This window comes from Panthera uncia, chromosome X (assembly GCF_023721935.1).
Source record: "Panthera uncia isolate 11264 chromosome X, Puncia_PCG_1.0, whole genome shotgun sequence".
Classification (NCBI taxonomy): Eukaryota; Metazoa; Chordata; class Mammalia; order Carnivora; family Felidae; genus Panthera; species Panthera uncia.
This window is the reverse complement of record NC_064817.1, coordinates 78935915-78954747: the sequence shown is the minus strand read 5'-3', so window position 1 is coordinate 78954747 and position 18833 is coordinate 78935915. Positions and strand designations below refer to the sequence as shown.

At 39.6% G+C, this 18833-nt stretch overlaps 1 non-coding gene and 1 pseudogene across 1 annotated transcript; one reads left to right on the top strand and one right to left on the bottom strand.

The window, feature by feature from the left end:
* The window catches only part of LOC125931352 (T-complex protein 11 X-linked protein 2-like), a 15804-nt pseudogene extending 7598 nt beyond the window's left edge, over positions 1-8206 (top strand).
* A 9585-nt stretch (positions 8207-17791) lies between these two features.
* Positions 17792-17945, bottom strand: LOC125932457 (small nucleolar RNA SNORA62/SNORA6 family). Its single transcript, XR_007460619.1, has one exon. It is a non-coding gene; the product is annotated as a small nucleolar RNA SNORA62/SNORA6 family (small nucleolar RNA).
* Between the last annotated feature and the right edge of the window lie 888 nt (positions 17946-18833).

Sequence of the window (18833 nt, the reverse complement as noted above, 5' to 3'; positions counted from 1 at the left end):
AGTATATTCTGTTGCTTTGGGATGCAGAGTTCTAAATATATCTGTCATGTCCATCTGATCCAATGTATCATTCAGGGCTCTTGTTTCTTTATTGACCGTGTGTCTAGATGATCTATCCATTTCTGTAAGTGGAATGTTAAAGTCCCCTGCAATTACCACATTCTTATCAATAAGGTTGCTTATGTTTATGAGTAATTGTTTTATATATTTGGGGGCTCCGGTATTCGGCGCATAGACATTTATAATTGTTAGCTCTTCCTGATGGATAGACCCTGTAATTATTATATAATGCCCTTCTTCATCTCTTGCTACAGCCTTTAATTTAAAGTCTAGTTTGTCTGATATAAGTATGGCTACTCCAGCTTTCTTTTGGCTTCAAGTAGCATGATAAATAGTTCTCTATCCCCTCACTCTCAATCTAAAGGTGTCTTCAGATCTAAAATGAGTCTCTTGTAGACAGCTAATAGATGGGTCTTGTTGTTTTATCCATTCTGATACCCTATGTTTTTTGGTTGGCGCATTTAATCCATTTACATTCAGTGTTATTATAGAAAGATACGGGTTTAGAGTCATTGTGATGTCTCTATGTTTTATGCTTGTAGCCATGTCTCTGGTACTTTGTCTCACAGGATCCCCCTTAGGATCTCTTGTAGGGCTGGTTTAGTGGTGACAAATTCCTTCAGTTTTTGTTTGTTTGGGAAGACCTTTATCTCTCCTTCTATTCTAAATGACAGACTTGCTGGATAAAGGATTCTCAGCTGCATATTTTTTCTGTTTAGCACACTGAAGATCTCGTGCCAATCCTTTCTGGCCTGCCAAGTTTCAAAAGAGAGATCAGTCATGAGTCTTATAGGTCTCCCTTTATATGTGAGGGCACGTTTCTTCCTAACTTCTTTCTGAATTTTCTCTTTATCCTTGTATTTTGCCAGTTTCACTATGATATGTCGTGCAGAAGATCAATTCAAGTTATGTCTGAAGGGAGTTCTCTGTGCCTCTTGGATTTCAATGCCTTTTTCCTTCCCCAGTTCAGGGAAGTTCTCAGCTATTATTTCTTCAAGTACCCCTTCAGCATCTTTCCTTCTCTCTTCCTCCTCTGGGATACCAATTATCTGTACATTATTTCTTTTTAGTGTATCACTTAGTTCTCTAATTTTCCCCTCATACTCCTGGATTTTTTTATCTCTCTTTTTCTCAGCTTCCTCTTTTTCCATAACTTTATCTTCTAGTTCACCTATTCTCTCCTCTGCCTCTTCAATCGTCGTTTCCATTTTATTTTGCATTTCGTTTAAAGCGTTTTTCAGCTCCTCCTGGCTGTTCCTGAGTCCCTTGATCTCTGTAGCAAGAGATTCTCTGCTGTCCTCTATACTGTTTTCAAGCCCAGCGATTAATTTTATGACTATTATTCTAAATTCACTTTCTGTTATATTGTTTAAGTTCTTTTTGATCGGTTCATTAGCTGTTGTTATTTCCTGGAGATTCTTCTGAGGGGAATTCTTCCGTTTGGTCATTTTGGATAGTCCCTGGAGTGGTGAGGACTTGCAGGGCACTTCCCTTGTGCTGTGGTGTATAACTGGAGTTGGTGGGCGGGGCCGGAGTCAGACCTGATGTCTGCCCCCAGCCCACCGCTGGGGCCACAGTCAGACTGGTGTGTGCCTTCTCTTCCCCTCTCCTAGGGGCGGGATTCACTGTGGGGTGGTGTGGCCCGTCTGGGCTACTTGCACACTGCCAGGCTTGTGGTGCTGGGTATCTGGCGTATTAGCTAGTGTGGGTAGGCAAGGTGCACAGGAGCAGGAGGGGCAGGCTTAGCTCACTTCTTAGGAGATCCACTTCAGGAGGGGCCCTGTGGCAGCGGGAGGGAGTCAGATCCCCTGCTGGAGGTTTGGTCCTGCAGAAGCACAGAGTTGGGTGTTTGCGCGGAGAAAGCAAGTTCCCTGGGAGGTACCGGTTCCCTTTGGGATTTTGGCTGGGGGATGGGCGAGGGAGATGGCACTGGCGAGCGCCTTTGTTCCCCACCAAACTGAGCTCTGTCATCTGGGGGTTCAGCAGCTCTCCCTCCCTTTGTCCTCCAGCCTTCCCGCTTTCCGAGCAGAGCTGTTAACTTATGACCTCCCAGATGCTAAGTCGCTAAATCAAGCTTGCTGTCGGAACACACTCTGTCCGGTCCCTCCGCTTTTGCCAGCCAGACTCGGGGTCTCTGCTTGGCCGGCAGGCTGCCCCTCCGCCCCGGCTCCCTCCTGCCAGTTCATGGAGATCGCACCTACCCTCTTCCGTGGGCCTCTCTTCTGTGCTTGGCTCTGGAGACTCCGTTCTGCTAATCCTCTGGTGGTTTTCTGGGTTATTTAGGCAGGTGTAGGTGGAATCTAAGTGATTAGCAGGACGCGTGGTGAGCCCAGCATCCTCCTATGCCGCCATCTTCCAACCCTCAAGAACTTTAAATGAACATGCCATCATGATCACATTTGTATCTTAAAAAAAATCATTTATTTTAGCATGAATATGTGGCATGGTGTGTGTAAGACTTTGTTGGGGGCAGGAGGACCATTTAATAGACTTATTGAAATAGTCCAGGTAGGAATTTATAGTAGATGGGGATGGATTACAGAGATATTTAGGAAACAAAATCTCTGGAATTTTGTGACCCAGTAGATAAATAGATGAGGGGAAAGTAATTTAGAAGGAATCCAGTACACACCAGAGTTATGTGTTGGTGACATCTCACAAGTGGGATTGGTGTGTTGGGGGATGAACTTTGACATTTTTACCCACTTGTTTTTGTATTTCTTGTATTTTTTTAAAAAAACATGCATTATTATTATATTTTTAAGATGAAAAGAGCTAAACTCTCTGGTTTGCATGAATAAGGAACAGGGCTGAACGGGGGAGATAATGAGTTGAATTTTCAGCTTGCTGAGTTTGAGGTGTACCTAAGACTTTCAAGTTTTATCAAGAAGGAAATTTTTTCTTGGGTTTCAAAACTGAAATAAAAAGAATATCTAGTGTAAAGTATAATTATATGGACACAGAAACTAAGGTATACATTTAGGTTAGATGCAGAACCAGGACTAGAACTCAAGGGCTCAACCCCTAGTTCATGGTTCTTTCTACTGCAGGAGAGCTTCTCTGGATCCCTGAGGTCCCTTCTGAGATGATTTGGTTAACATCTTTGCATCTGATACTAAACTCAGTTTATTCAACTCTGCCCATCTACATATAGCTCTTGGCCTGTCAATTTAATGATCTTTAATGATATTAAAAGTGCTGTTTGGGATTTAGGACATTATGATCCTGTATCAGTTCTCTGGGTAGAGAGCAATTTGTTCATTTAAACTTCTTATAGTTTGGAAGGCAGATTCATGGAGACAATGTACAATGCTTTTTGGGACCATCTGAAAGTGCAGCTATCCAGTACTCCCCTGACCTCACTTATGCTCTTGAACTTTTAAAAGAATTTAAGGAGTTGAGTAACCAACCTCTCATTTGTGGATGTTAAGTTTCTGGGCAGACCAAATCTTTGGATTGTTGATGGCTACCAATATCCTAAGTTGCATACTGCCTTTCTGAACATGGTCCATTACTTAAATAGACCATCTAGAGAAGCATTTTATTTGTATGATATGAAGCTTGAAAGTTGGTATCTTGCTATAATATCACAGTATATTGTTCAATTAAAAAGATTTTCACTGAGCTTTTTCTATGTTTCAGAAGCACATAAGTGAATAAAAGAGCCCTTGCCCACAAGGATCTCATACTTTTGAGTCAGAAAGCAATTTCAAATGATCTTTAATGGTTCCTTTGCTTATTATCTTTTACCTTTCAAGTAAAACAATCAAAATGTCTTTATCCCTCATTAGGAGTGCTTCAATCACCTTGTGGTGGTGTGTATTTTTTTTTTATATTTTATATTCTGCACTTCTTTTTATGATACTCCTATTTTTATTTATATTTTAACCTCATTGTGCTGAAGAAATAATATTGCACTATTGTTATTACTGATCCCAGTGAAGCCTTGTGTTATAATTGGTCCCTAAACAGAAAGAAATAATATTCTCCTACAAGAAAATTAGAGACCTAGTTTTTGAGACTCCAAAAAGACATAGGCTGTGATGACTTTGTTTTAAGAGGGCTGTTCATTGGAGAGTGTTAGGATTTCTAAACAATTTCATTCCATTGACTGTGTGCACCAGTCCAAGATGAAGCTGTGCAGAAAGTAGAAAGCATAACAGATCCTGTGCAGTTACTGAGGTAAGAAACTAAATGTAGTGACCCTGAAATCTGCCTTAGACAACTGTGCCAGAAAACTCTAGGCTGGATACTGTGTTGTAGCTCCTGCCTTATCTTGCTCTTCTATACTGATGAACTGACTAATATCTCTTATTTTCCTCCCTAGACTAGTGGCTGTTGTTTTCCAAGGATAGTCTCTTGGGGTCTTTTTTGGTGATCTTTAGATCATTTGGGCTCCTTTTAATAAATGATGCTAAGACATAGCATAGTAATTCTTTCTTCTAGAGATTTCAAACAGCCCTTTCCCAGATGTTCTCCTATGTATCTTAACTTATACCCTGTGAGGGGACATAAATGAAGATTATCCCCGTTTCATAGCTAGGAGAACCAAGACTCAGAACGGTAAAGTGATGTGACCAATGAGTTAGAAATTCAATCACCATCACTCCAGCTACTCATAGTTAGTTATTAGGGCTTTGATCATTTCCCTTCCACTGAGTACTCTTTCTAAAAAGTAGTGGCTACATTGGAAAGAGTTCTAGACTGGTAACTAAAAGGACAAAAGACATATTTGTCTTTACTTCTGACAACAATCACTTTGTGGTCTTGGGTCCCTAACTGCAGTATTTTTATATGTAAACTCAAGTTAGATGGTTGTTTTTAAGGCCCACTTTAACTCTAAAATACTGTGATTTTAGAACTTCTTGCTTGAGTTCCACCCTTCCACACTAGATTTCCTTTCATAGTGTAAATGTTTGATTTCTTCTTATGACAGAAGTATCTTCCATGTTCTCGTCCTGGTGAAAATGGACATGGTGAGCTATACTATCCAGAGCCTTTGACCCTGCCTGCAGGAACATTATGTCCAGTATGAATGAGCTAAATTTCAAGAACTCCTTGACAAGCATCCCAGTATGTTTAAAATTTAAGTGCAGGAGAGGGAGATTTGACTTTGGGTTTGCCTTCTTACAGTGATAAAGTATTTTCTAATTTTTGAATAGAAAGTTTCTTTTCTGGGTAAAGGGTAGGGAAAAGGAATATTTCACTAGGACAGAAAGTCCAACAAAATAATTTTTATTGACCAAGTCTTAGTCTTTAAGCCTCACATATTCACTTTTATGTCATAGATCTCCTTGATTACACCACAAAATGGCTAACCAAAGTAGCAACAGATCTCATTATACCATCTCCAAGTTCTCATGGATCTTCCAGCTCCTGTAGCTTGGCCTGTTCACCTCCAAGTTGGGTAGCTAAAAACTCAGATGTCCCCAATTCCACAAGGGTGCTATTCCAGAGTTATATGAACCTTCTCCGGGATCCTGATAATTATGAGTTCCCTGAGGTACAAATGTGTTTTAGAGCTTTGCCTTTTTGTTTTGTATTTAACATCTCTACCAGAACTTTCGTCTCTTAACCCACTCTTCCCTCTCTCAACAGACTTTGCTGATGGACAAAATCTGGCTGTGGGAGATGGAGTCCCAGCTGCACCAGTTAACTATCCTAGCCTCAGTCTTGTTAATAGCCAGAAGTTTCTCTGGTAATGCTTTACTCAGGTTTTCTGAATTTGTGGATAAACTGAAGTGCATAACCAAGGCCATGACAGAGGAATTTAACTCTAGGTAAGCTTCATAGGCAGATCTTTCTTAGAATTGAAAATAATATGTGTTTTTTGGTAATATATTATTGATTATTTGTCATCAAAAACCACACAAAGGACCTTGGGGACCACTGGCAAAGATTGTTGCTGTCTTTTGATAAGTCAAGTCTTGGAATAGAGTAATAAAACTTAGTTCCAAAGAGAAGGGTGTGGAGGCTAGTTTGCTACAAATGATTCATTATCATGTTTTCTAAAAATAATTCATTAGATATTTGAATGGGTGATGTTGGATTTGTGTATGTATATTAGTTGATCAGTAATATTGATTGATCATCACTGCATGCAGAGCACCACAATGAAAATAAAAAGAGGAATTAGAAGTCCAGGTCTCTTAACATATTTATAATTTAATTGGTGAAATATGAAAAGAACAACCAGGAAAATACCCAAGAAAATCTTAAAACAAGATTTAAATAATGTTTATATGACTAAAGAATACTGAGTGAATCCAACTATAGAACTGAACCCTTCTCCAATTTATGTTGTTTTACTTGAAGATGAATATAATACTATATGTATGAATTAGTTGGCCCCTTGAGGATAACAATGAAGGTTTTTAATCTGTACATGGGGTCCTTCTGTCTACCAGTAGTGGTGACTTAGAATTATCCTTTGAGGACCTGTCTTCTATTAGGGGCTTTCTGGGCTTTGACCCTAGGTCAGGGCCACTCTGCTCTGACCCTATGTCAAGGCCACTCTGCTTTCTGTCCTTCATTATCTAGGCCTCAAGAAGCTATGCTGAGTGTGAGTGAACAAGTGTCTCAGGAAATCCATCAAGGCCTCAAAGACATGGACCTTACTGCCCTGAGAAGATAAAACATGGCATCTCTTTTAGGCTAACTCCAGAATATTGCCAAGGAGAACTGTGTTCATAACATCGTTGGTAAGAGTCCCATAGTAGTGATAGGGAGGGGTGCCAAGAATGTAGAGGATGAAGGGACACCTTGGTGACTCAGTTGGTTAAGTGTCTGACTCTTGATTTCAGCTCAGATCATGATCTCACAGTTTGTGAGGTCAAGCACCATGTCCAGCTCTGTGCTGGTGGCATGGAGCCTACTTGGAATTCTCTCTCTTCCTCCCTTTCTCTCTGCTCCTCCTGCATGCTCTATCTTTCTATTTCAAAAAAAAAAAAGATAAATAAACTAAATAAAAAAGAATGTGGAAGATGAAGAGATAAACATAACTTTGGAAGCCAGTTAGCTAACTATTTAAAAATAGAAAAGCATGCTCATTGGGAAAGACTTTTGGCTTTAGTTTTCTCATCTATAATATGCAGGGTTGAAATAGATCTCTTTCAGTTTGAAGAGTGATTGTATGGTTTTAAAGTGGACCCATAGCTAAGATATGTAACTTGCAAGTGTGAAATACTGTCCCATCAACCCTACCAAGTCATCCCTGGTCATTTTCCTAACTATATAGTCCAAGATCTATGATGGGAGACCTTTCCTCTAGCCTATGTTTTAAAAGTTACATTGTGGGCTCCTACTCACCTCCAAGGAACTAATACTGACTTAGGCTGTAGGACATATTCCATGCTGCAATGGAAGCAGTAAACTTGGCCAGCTTGCTTCTACTTTTGCATCTTAACATCAACTGATTTGGATGTGTAGGACTGAATTTTGTGCACTGTTGCAATGCATGCCTTTATAATTTCATCTACAATATCTGGGATCCTCTTGGTAGGTCAATGCATACAAGGAACTCACTTAAAACCATATAATCTTATGAATATCCAGAAATTTGCTAGGTCAACATATTTTGAACATGCATTGTCTTTGGGAGCTTGATAGCATTCCCTCCTCAAAAATGAAGTAGATAATTCTCATTTATACAGTTTATCCAGATGAATGGGTAGGTCAGTGAATATCTCAGTTAACTTAATCTTTGGTGAGCAAAAAGTGCAAGGACATTGTGAATTTTTTTCTGAAACCTCTTTGATCTTCCTCTTTTCATTGTTTTATCTTGCTTACAGATCAATGAATCAATCCATTTGTTTCTCAAATGTTTGGTTCATGGCATGCAGGAGTCTCTGCTAGACTTTCCTGGAGGCTTTATTCTCATCAAAGGGGAGTTGACAGAACTAGGCTGGAAATTTTTCAATCTGATGCATCACAATCAGCAAGTATTTAGCCCCTACTATGCCAAAATCCTAAAAAACGAAAACAAAAACAAAACCCAACAACAACAAAAAAACAATATATCATCCCTTCAGCTCAGGCACAAGAAACAGAAGTGGGGTCTGATAGTGATGGATCCCAGATATGGCAACAGGGAACCAGGAGAGAGGGCTCACCATGTTCCTGGGATGACATCACCTGTGGTCAATAGAGCAGCTAGTCCTCTTCCTCACTACAACCAGGACACAGAGATGCAAGGTCAAGCAAGTAACACCAAGTGGTCCAACCTCAGTTAATAAACTTCTGAGCTGCAAGAAAACTTTAGTTCCTTTTGTTTTGCAACTGATTATGGGTTCTGTGCCCTTATATCCTAACTAGCTGAGAATCCAGTGAACCCTCAGCTTTCCTTCAGAGTATGCTAGTGGTTGAGCAGGAATCAAGGCATCAGGTGCTAACATTATTTTGTATAATTGAAAATAATTTCCTTGAGGGCTATGAAAACCCTTTTTGGAATGGAATTATCCAGAGTATGAATATAAAGGCAAGTCAGGAAATCAGAGCCTGAAGTGGGACTTGAACCCATGAACCGTGAGATCACGACCTAAGCTGAAGTCGCCGCTTAACTGGCAGCCACCCAGGTGCTCCTATTTATTTTCATTTTAGAGAGAGAGAGTGTGTGAGTGTGGGAGAGGGACAGAAGGAAAGAGAGGAAGAGAAAGAGAGAGAATCTTAATCAGGCTCTACGCTGAACGACACAGGGCTTGATCCCATGATCCTAGGATCATGACTTGAGGCAAAATCAAGAGTCAGACATTTAAGCAACTGACCCACCCAGGTGCCCTTCCCTATAATTTTAAAGGATGTAGCAATAGTAAGAGCCCCCACCTCCTGTTCTGGTCTATGGAATGAGGCAGTATGAAAACTGGGGACTGGATGAAAGTTGATATTGTCTGCTAACAAGCATTCAGTTGAGGACAGTTCTCAGACTCTATAGGATTCATGTCACTCAAGTGATCATAAGGGTGAGGTTTGGAGTCTTTGGTAGTAACACCAAATGAAAGCAGTTAAGTCAGTGACTGACTTGTATGAAGTTCATCCTTGGTCCTGTTCTGTAGCTGAATTAATATCCTGTTTCAACATCTCTAGGATTAGAACAACCCATTCTTCTTGACAGAATGATGTGGGTTTTCAAGGGTGGAAGCAGCCACCATAATTCTCACTTGCACTCTGGAACTCTAACTTCCAGGTTATGATTGTAAACTCAGTTGGAATCACACATGACAAATGTTCTAGGTCCACAAGGACCTGGGCTTGTTTTCTGAGATTGTGGAGATTCATCCCTTAGGCCAACTGCAACAGACCAATAGCAATCTAGGAGATTAAGGAAAAAATTCAGTTTGGAATTTGACTTGTTTGGAATGGGCAGGGGAAAATAGAAATTCACTTATGGGACATTATAACTGGGTTATCCAATGTCCTCACTATTTCAGGGAATGGAAAGAGCTGAGGATAACTTACTTAACCCAAGAAATATAACAGATGGGATCTGTGTTCCATTAGTCCCAGGGAAGTTTCTCCAGAGATTGGATCCCAAATGGGTAACACAGCTAGGTGATTGGAGTAATAATTTTACTTTGGCTAGATATAGGAAACACAGAGGAGCTGGGGAATAGACCATTCAAGGAGTCTATTCTTGTGACTTAGTTAAGTCTCAGGAAAGACACTAAGGCTGGTGAATATGGTGTATGTAATAAGCAGGTAGTGAACTTTGTCTAGTTGGATTTTCAAATATGATTTGCAAATATTTATAAAATTTTTTTAAAAATCTTAATTTTGGAAGTCTAATTGTCTTTGAAAAATGTGCTCTGAAGGTATCTTTGTAGAGATGACTGGTGGATACAGACATTGGACTGAAATGAACCTTTGCTATATTATACTCTATAAGTACAATTTGGCATGACTAATTTAGAGATTCTGAGTTGGTTCCATATCTCCACATGGAGGAGATAGGAACCCTAATTCTAAACAAGGAAAGATAGCTTCATTTAATTCTTCTCACAATTTAGGGATTCTATGTATAGAGAAATTGATAGTATATGCACATGGTTAAAGAAGGCATTTGGTGGGTGTGGCTGTGTGGTTCTGTCAGTTAGGCATCTGACTCTTGATTTGGGCTCAGGTCATCATCTCATGGTTTGTGAGTTCGAGCCCCGCATTGGGCTCTGTGCTGGCGGTGTGGAGCCTGCTTGGGATTACCTCTCCCATATCTCTCTCTGCCCCTACCCCTCTTACTCTCTCTTTCAAAATAAATAAATAAACTTAAAAAATTAAAAAAAAGCATATGGTGAAAAATCCATTTCTCTCCCACTCCTGTGTCTCATTTCTCCTACATAGAGGAAACCACTGTTGCCAGATTTTTGTGTATTCTTCCAGAGATATTCTCTGCAAATTCAAGTACATATTATAACATTTGTGGGCATATATGTCCCAGGCACTTTTCTATGCTCTCTACATATATGATTTACTCGTTTACAATTTATCTCCAATTTATTTTTCCAGTTCTAGTGCAGTGTAGCAGAAGAAACGCTAATTGGAACTTGTTTTGGTGTTTTTTGTTTGTCTGCTCTGGAATATGAGAAAATCTTTTCACTTTCTGGGATTTTTCTTTTTCTTCATCTATAAAACTGTGTATTAGACTAAATCAGTGATTGTATTTTTAAATATCCTATATGTTCATTTTTCGAAAAAATGAAATTTTTCCAGATGGACATGAATAAGATAAAAACTAGGCACCTTGAGTTGAAGCAGAGCTGTAAAAAGTAGTTTTGAGGATTGCTTGCAAACCACTTCACTAGATGATCTCTAAAGGTTCCAGTACTATTTTCTTATGGCTGCTGTAACAAATTACCACAAACTTGGTGGCTTAAAACAACATGTACTTGTTCTCTTATAGTCTTGGAGTCCAAGTACGAAATCAGTCTTACTGGGTCAAAAACAAGGTATTGGCAGGGCCTCCCTCTGGCATCCCTAGAAAAGAATTTGTTGACTTTCCATTTCTACCTCTAGAGCTGCATTGTTGTATTCCTTGGCTTGTAATCCATTCCTCCATCATCCAAACCAGCAGCATAGCATCTTTCTTCAGTCATCACATTGCCTCTTTCTTCTGTGTCAAATCTCCCTTTCCCTTCCTTTTAACAAGGATACTTGTTATTACATTTAGTGCCTACCAGAATAATCTCTCTATCTAAAGATCCTTAACTTAATTACATCTGCAAAGTCCCTTTTGCCATATAAGACAACATTTACAGGTTCCAGGGACTGAGACATTGATATCCTTACAGGCTATTATTCAGGTTACCATATAGTCTGCTTTCTGACCCCCTAAAATTTATATCCATTCTACATGCAAAATGTGTTCACCTCATCCCAATATCCCCCAAAGTCTTAACACATTACATATCAATATAAGTCCACAATATCAACTGTAAATCATTTAATCAGATACGTGAGAAACTGAGTATGATACTCCCTTGGGAAAAACTATTAGTGGGCCTGTGAGGGAGTAAAAACATTACCTCTTCCCAAATTACAGTGGTAGGATAGGAATATGATAATTAACAGACATTCCCACTCCAAGTGTGAGAAAATAAAGAAAATAGTTATTGGCTCCAAGGAATTTTGAAATCCAACCAGAGAAGCTCCACTAGGCTTAAAGGCCTAGGAATAATTCTCTATGGCTAGAGGCTCTGACTTCTATGCCTGAGGCTCCACCCTTTATATCCAAGGCTCTGTCCTCAGAGTTATCCTTCCATTTTCCTTGAAGGATAATACATGTTTGAAGCTGAGTACTTTTATCAGCCTGTTTCCTGCCTGTAGAATTTTGGGAGTCCAACAGCCTTCCTTCATTTGATCCTCTCTTTTTCCCATTCAGTTCAAGTTGGCAGTGTTTCTGCTGATATAACATTCTCAAAAACCTTATGAGTCAACTGTTTATATGTCAAATATTCATTGCATTTGACCAGAGCTTTCACAGATCTTTCCTGGATAAACATATTTTTGTAACTGGAATCTGCTGAGATAGTTGATGGGATCCATGAGTCACATGTTTAATCTCCTCAAAGGGCCCTCTGTATGAATAAATACTTTGATCTTTTCATCCTTTAGAAGCTCTAACAAAGGTTGTTCAGCCATACCCATTGCTTTCTCTTTAGGGAATGATTTCCTCATAGTGAATCCCTTAGTTTTAGCATCTTTTACAATTTGAATAGGCTCAGAATTTCCCAAATAATTAAGTCTAGGGTTTTTTATTCTTAACATTCTTCCTTCAGTTTATGTGTTCCTTCTTCTTTACTATAAGCAGCAAGGAGAAAAAAGGCTACACCTTTAACATTTTATTTGGCATTCTCCTCAAAATATCATGTTCATTCCTTACAAATTCTGCTTTCTACACAAATGGAAGACACAATTAAGCTGAGCTATCTACCACTTTATAACAAGGTTATCCTTTTCTCCTGTTTTTAAAAACATGTTCCTTATTTCCTTCTGAACTCTCACCGGCAGTGCCTTTAACATTTATATTTCTATCAAAAGTTTATGATAATTTAGGTATTCTCTAAAGTGACCTAGGCTTTCTATGTCACGCAAGTCACCTCCTTCTGCTATGTTTTTTTTTTTTACTTAGATACACCTTATATAACATAAATTTCCCCCATTTTAAAATTAATAGATTTTTAGGATATTCATTATGTTGTAGTCATCACCACATTCTAATTCAAGAACGTTTCCATCATCCTAAAAGAAACTCTGTAACTACCAGTCAGTCCCATTTCCCTATTGCCTCCATTCCTAGCAACCACGAATCTATGTTTCCAATGGCTTCTCTGTGAGCCATATTCCTTATGGCCTCAGGGGGCCTTAGCTTTGAGGTGAGCCAGGCAAGGGAGAGAACTGGGGCTGACAACTGTATACTTTGTCTTCCCAAGGCTAGGACCTGGATAGTGGAATAAGTTAAGGGGGCAGTTTCTCTGAGAAGCAAGCTGTCTGAAAGTGTCAGAAGACTTTCTTTGCATGAAACCTCACCTGAAGAACTCAAATACCAGAGTCAGAGAGGGACTAGAGAGTCTTGGTGACTGGGGTCTATGTATTGTTTATTTCTTAATGCCAACTTGAATCTTCAGCACTGGTTTGGGAGATTTTGTTTTGAGTTCCCAGCTGCAGAGATGCTCATTGCCCTGGATTTCTGGGCCTTCAGGGCTAGCTGATAAGCCATCTTAAATATATGTCTTAAATTCAGGATGATCTCACAAGTTAGATACTGGGGTAAAGCATAAAAACCAATAGAATCTGGAATTTAGGAGCTACTTCCCTTTCTTAAATGTCTGTCTTGTCCACATACACCTACAAAGAGCACAGGCACAGGCATCATCTAGATAACAAATTACACTGACAATATGAGCTACGATTACATGATCTATAATTAAATTACCCCCATTTAATTTTTAAAATAACGTGAGATTGGTTATATTATATCCTCGTTTTCACAGATGAGGATGTAGGCACAGAATGAAGCTAAATTGTGCAATATCATATAGCTAGTGAGTAGAAGAAGTCAGAATCAAACAGCGGCATTCTGTTACTAAAGCCTGTATTCCCAACCTAACACAAGACAAGTGAGAAATTTATTGTTTCACATTTCTGGAGGTAAGACATCTGAAATCAAAGTATTGGCAGAATTCATTCCTTCTGGGAGCTGTGAAGCAAGAATATATCCCAGGACATTTTTTTTTTTTTTTTTTGCTGATAGATGGCTATCATCTCTTTGTGTCTCTTTGCATCATCTTCACTATATGAATATGTGTATAAATTTCTCCCTTTTATAACGACATTAATCATATCTGACAGGAGTCCACCTTACTCCAGTATGACTTCATCTTAACTAATTACACCTGCAAAAGTTGTATTTCCAAATAATGCCACATTCTGAGGTACTGGATGTTAGGACTTCAGCATACAAATTTTGAGAGGGGACACAATTCAACACAGAATAGAGGGCATCCTTGTTTCATGGGTTCTGTCGTTATTTCTCTTTCAAATCACTGTGGGGTGTAAGGATGTGATCCCTCTTCAGAGAGGCCAATGGTATCCACAAACAAGCTGAAGTAAAAATTTGAGGACAGAAAACATTTTCCCAAGAAAGGCATAGGTATCCTCAAGAGGAAAATGGTGGGGGGGGCATTTCAGAAAAGCTATCAGATGGAAAGCTTGGTAAATAGGGGAAACGTGTTGATAAGGAGGAAGTCAGGGCAATATCAAGGCCTTGCAAGACTTAGGAGATACTTTTCTAGAAGCTGGAAAACCTTCTGCTACTATAACATTGGGAGCTCCTTCCATCCTCTGTACTTGAGTGGCACCACTTGTTATGAACTGAATTGTTTTCTCCTCAAATTCATATGTTGAATCCTCAACTCCTGTTGTCTAAGAATGTGGCTGTATTTGAAGATAGGGCTTTTAAAAAGATAATTAGGTTAATATGAGTCTGTTAAGGTTTGCCAATTTGATTGATATCCTTATATGAAGAGGAGATTAGGTCATACAGAAAGAGACACTAGGGATAAATAAGCACAGAGAGATGACCATGTGCAGACACAGCAATAGGGAGGCCATCTGCAAGTCAAGAAGAGAGAGGTCTCAGAAGAAACCAAACCTGCTGACACTTTGATCTTGGACGTCTGGCCTCCAGAATGTGAAAAACAAAATTTCTGTGTTTTATCCACCTAGTTTGTGGTAATTGTTATGGAAGACCTGGCGAAATAATATAGTACCAAATACAGAATTATTAAACTGGATGATAGCTAAAGCTCCATTCATGCATTGAGCAATCATTAAATGCCCACCAGGTGCCAGCCAGAGCACTGGTGATAAGGCAATTCTGTGGATTTAATGCTCTACAATGACATTCTCCTGGGGAGATAGAGGGTCCTGGTATTCCCTGGCTGTTGGTCTATCTTAGGCCACGTCTTTATGACTGTCCTCCCCAACCTCCAGAAAGTGTGCTCCCCTACCATTACATTACCTCCTTTCTTTGATGAAGGTTAGGATGCTAAGAACATCTGGACACCCTTTTACCCTGCATTATTTTATTTTGGTTAGGGTGGAGGACAGTGTATAACATTGATTTTTCTAGGTTTGAAGTTTTTGCCCTTGGATATGGCTACTGAAGTGTTTATATCCAACCACTTGCTTTCTCTGGTACAGAGGTTACAAAGTGGTGGGATCACAAGCAGCAGTGCCTGGAGGGGAATTCTGTGATCATTAAGAGCATGATGCCATTAAAGTCTTATAAGAAACTGAGTGGGATCAATAGACTCCAGAGTTATGTACTAGGACTGGAGGTGGGGACTACAGTCCGGGATCCCAGGAATAAGGGTATCAATTCAGAGACAAGTTCTAGGACAAAATACTAAGAACCAGAGATATTCTGAGGAAAGACACATAATTTAATTGGAGGTGAGGGATAGAAAAGGACATAACTAAAGCCACTCCTCTGAAGGCCTGCAGCTGCTTCTGGGGCACCTTCCCTGAAGAGGATCCTGGGCCCTAATGATGGACAGGGAGGGGTCCACCACCAGCAACCCATGTAAGAACTGTGCCTCTTTGGAAGTATCCAGGTATTTTGATACCTTTGTGCCTGAGGGTCAGAAAAAAAAAATAACATGGAAATAATGCCTCTTTGCAGAGCTGATTCCACATTAGTCCCACAGCCCCAGACTCCCTACCACCCTATCCCTAAATAAAATGTGTCAAGGATCAGGGAAATTAACACAGCAGCTGCTGATGGACCCTCCTGGCCAGCACTTCCATTTGCTGTTTTCTGTCCTAATCAGTCCTCCCATATCACACTCTATACCATATCACACACAATCTACCTATTCCTTGACATAGGTATCTGCAGTAGTCTCTGTCCCTAATAGACCTTTGCTCAGCATGGATACCAGATACTTGTAGAAACAAGGAATGAAAGGGCTTAGGAAAAGGGCTGTGAAACGGCTGCATTGTCAAACTGGTGTGGCTAACCAATTCAGGACCATCCTGCTATCATCGTTCTTTATCCAGGAAAATACCAGAATCACATCTGTAGTCAAAGTTGGGCTTTTTACGCATTGTAGTGAGGCACAAAGTTACTATGGCTTCCTGAACTTGTTCTCTCTCCACTCTTTTTGTCTCTGTCCCCCTGCCCCATCTCAGCCCTCAGATCACTTCACTAAAGAAAGATAGCTGTCGTGTTGTAAGGACACTCAGACAATATATAGAGAGGTCTTATGTGGCAAGGAATTGAGGCCTCCAGCTAATGGCCATGTCAATGAGCTTTCTTGGAAGCAGATCTTAAGGCTCCAGGAAAGCCTTTAGATAACATGCAGATTTGGCTTATGTATTGATTACAACCTGTGAGAAAAACTGAACCAGAATTACCTAAGTCACTCCTGAATTCCTGACTGACACAAATTATAAGGTAATAAGTTTTTTCTTTTATTTTTAAGCCACTACAGTTTGAGGTAATTTGTTATGCAGCAGTAACCAACTAATACATTAACTGAGCTATAAACTTGGGGTGATTATTTCTCACTGACAGAAGCTTATGAGAGTCAAATGAGAGAATATAATTTGTGAAGCTCTATCACACAATGGGTGTAGGTTTCCTTGTAATCAATCTGTTTAATGGATGCTAGCATACAAGGTATTCATTAAGGACAGTCCTTGATATCAATACCTGTTGAAGTAAATGGTAGGAAGCAGTAGTGGACAGAGAAGTTGAACAGTCATGCAAATCCAACAAGAGCCTTAATCAAACCCACAGGAAGCTCTGGGGCTATAATGGTTCTTCAGAGTACTCTCTACTTGGGATAAGGTCAGTCATAAATGTAAGCAACCTGACAAGGTCTAAGGTGTCTATCTACAGTGGTGAGCCTGCCTGCTGACAGTATTCCCAGTATTTGTGGAGCAGCATTTCCTTAATTGAAAGGGAGAGTATGGACAATGAATCAGCGTCCATCAAAAGCACTATCCAATCATCAGAAGGTCCTTTAAGGCAGTAGCCAAGACCGGAATTTGAATTACACCTTTAGGGTCCTATTGTTTGTTGCTATTTTTAATCACTGAATATTTTTTGATACTTATAGTTTTTTGTTTTCAATTTTTGTCAGCTTCATTGACAGCTGAATTCTTAAGACAAATTAAATATTTTCTATTATCTCTGTCTCCCAGTTCTTTGTAAAAAGCATGATTTAGGGGCACCTGGGTGGCTAAGTCGGTTAAGCATCCTACTTCAGCTCAGGTCACGATCTCACCATTTGTTGGTCCGAGCCCCGCATCAGGCTCTGTGCTGATAGTTCAGACCCTGGAGCCTGCTTCACATTCTGTGTCTCCTTCTCTCTCTGCCCCTCCCCCATTCTCTCTCTCTCTTAAAAATAAACATCAAAAAAACTTTTAAAAGCATGATTTAAAATTGTTTTTTGTTGTGGCACCTGGGTGGATCAATTGGTTAATTGTCTGACTCTTGGTTTCAGCTCAGGTCATGATCTCACGGTTCATGAGTTTGAGCCCCAAGAGACAGGCTCTGTGCTGATAGTGTGGAGCCTGCTTGGGATTTCTTTCTCTCTCTCTCTCTCTCTCTCTCTGCTCCTCCCTAGCTTTCTCTCTCTCAAAAACTAAATAAATAAACATTAAAAAAATTTAAAAAATAAAATTGGTTTTGTTTATGCTATTAATCTCTTTTTTTTTGTTGTTTTAAAAACCTCATACTTGTAGCAATAATTACTATCAAATTCCACTCATTGGACCAGAGACACTTATGGTGTTAGCAAAGGACATGCCCCTCATGTAACACACTACATACACTTGTTAGTTCATTGGCCAGCTAGTGGCCTCAACTCCAAGCTGCAATAATGTGCAGGCTATTAATTTAATTTCTGTTTTCTGGATTTTATTCATTAATTGAGCAGAGTGCTCATTTCTATTTATCATTGCCAATACTCAATCTATTACTCTTTTCTAATTGTAAAAAAGTAGAAATATTTTTGGTACTGACATTACTAACAAAAACAGGAATATAAGTGGGTTTTTGGTTTCAAGAAACTGGGAGAACATTAACTTGTGCCAGGTAGCCAACCTGAGATGGTAATGGGGAACATGCATAATCTAGAAGCTTTTTTTTTGAGTTTACTTATTTATTTTGAGAGAGAGTGTGTGTGAAGGCAGTAGAGGGGCAGAGAGAGGGAGAGAGGGAGAATCCCAAACAGGCTCTGCACAGGCAGCACGGAGCCCAACACAGTGCTCAAACTCATGAGCCATGAGATCATGACTGGACTCAAAACCAAGAGGTGGACGCTTAACTGACTGAACCACCCAGGTGCCTCAAACCTAGAAGCTTTTATTTTCACATAAAGGAATATACTTTGGAAGCAACCTTTAAAATGATATATTTAAAAAGGAGTTTTGTAGCAAATATATGTGATTTTATGTGTGTGGGTAAGATGGAACATAAATCCTGTTGGGGGATGCATAGCAGGTTATTTGTGGTTAATACTGCCAATTGGTCAGTGTACTCAGTGGTATCCATTTATTCATTCACTCATTTATTCATTCTTTCTCTTTCTTTGTTTCTGTCTCTCTCACATACACACAGACTCAAATGAACATACTCATGCAAACGGATTTTTCTCTAACAGAGACTAGAGCCAAAGGGCACTTCTTGCAATGTTTCAGACAGTGCACTGTATGTTAAGAAGCCAGTCTTGATATTTCAGGTCCAGAGGTCACTTCTGTCAGAATCGAAATATGAG